Source organism: Octopus bimaculoides, chromosome 2 (assembly GCF_001194135.2).
Source record: "Octopus bimaculoides isolate UCB-OBI-ISO-001 chromosome 2, ASM119413v2, whole genome shotgun sequence".
Taxonomy (NCBI): domain Eukaryota; kingdom Metazoa; phylum Mollusca; class Cephalopoda; order Octopoda; family Octopodidae; genus Octopus; species Octopus bimaculoides.
The window spans coordinates 148,378,896-148,380,585 of NC_068982.1; positions in this window are offsets into that span (position 1 = coordinate 148,378,896).

The window sequence follows — 1,690 nt, forward strand, 5'->3', positions numbered from 1 at the left end:
CTGCATCTCATCTAAATTGATTCGCTCCCTAATTAGTTGGGCTATGACCCTCTCTGTAACTTTCATAACCTGATCTAACAGCTTGATGCCTCTGTAATTATTTGTATGACATAATTTAAATATATACTTTAAATATATACTTTAACCATGTAACACAAGCCTTCTGTAGTTTTTTCACTCTTATTATCTTTTATACATCCAACCACGTACTTTCACATACCAACTTTCTCACCTATATATATATATATATATATATATATATACAACAAGCTTCTTTCACTTTCCATTTACCAAATCCACTCATCCACTCACAAAGCTTTAGTTAGCCTGAGACGTCATTGCAGTAGGACTGAACCTGGAGTCATATGGTTGAGAAGCAAACTTCTTGCCATACAACCACACCTGCAACTTACTGTTTGAAGGAAAAAGAAATTGTTATCACAGTCGAAATACCTTTGATCACATGTCTACTCAACAAAGATTGACTGGGGCTAAACAACAACTGTATAATACTGTAGAATTACTGCGTAATATGCTGTACAATGTAACATTGTAGCATTAGTGTGTGCATTATTGTTGCATTATACCACAAGTGTGTAACACTGTAGTCTCAACTCTATTACAACCACATAAATAGAATTTTGTTATCAAACCTGTATAAGTTATTCTATTACTCTGCAAATTATTTCTATTATTCAACCATGCTACATCAGGGTGCTATAGATTCTGTCTATGAGTGCCATGAGATTGTTAGATTCACAAAATCAACTAACCAATATTAAATTGGTGGCTTGAAACATTGATAAAAGGAAAATAATTTTCTAAAAGCTCTCAAAGAAAATTAACTAGATGTGGCTACTTATTGAAATATTAGATGTGAGTGGTTGGTTCTTGCTACTCATTGAGTGATTGAAGCTGCTAGTTTAATTTGTATTAGTATTGTCTAAACCAGAGCTGAATACAGTGATGGGTGGCCATTTACATGAAATCTACATGAAATTACTGTGCACCCTAAGAAGAATTTGGGAATAATGCCAGCTAAGCAATACCATAACATACCATCTGAATTATACTACTTAAATGATATTATCTATACTATAGCATTATTTTCTAAAGCAAACCATATGAACTTTGTCATTATTGTCTAAACCAAACCAGTGTTTCTTAACCTGGACAGTGACATGTCTTTCAAAAGACATTGTGAAGTTGCAAGGATGGGGAAAATGGCAAGGAGCACTACGGGAAATGGGGTGTTGGCAGCGCTAGATTAACCGTTGAGCAAAATGAGCACTTGCTCAAGGCATCAAAAAAAGGAGGGCATCACAGGAATGGTAAATGATTCACAGTACTAAAGAAATCACTTTAAACTTGCTAAAATAATATTTGAAGTGGTTTATATGATTGGAAGTATAATTTTAAAGCATCCATGGTCTCATGGTGAGGATCTGATCAAAGACTTTGCAATTAACAAAATAGGAGAAAACTTTTCAAATATAAATAAAGTGGAAGTATACAAAAATAAGCATAATTTTCCATCTTACTGTTAGCTTTCTTTCATTTAAAAAAATAAAGATGTATTTTATGACTTATTATTGTTTACATTTTGAATTACATGTATATGGAAGCACCAAAATTTCTTAAGTGCTTAGGGCCCGTATGGGTGTTAATCTGGCCCTGGGTGTTAGATCTT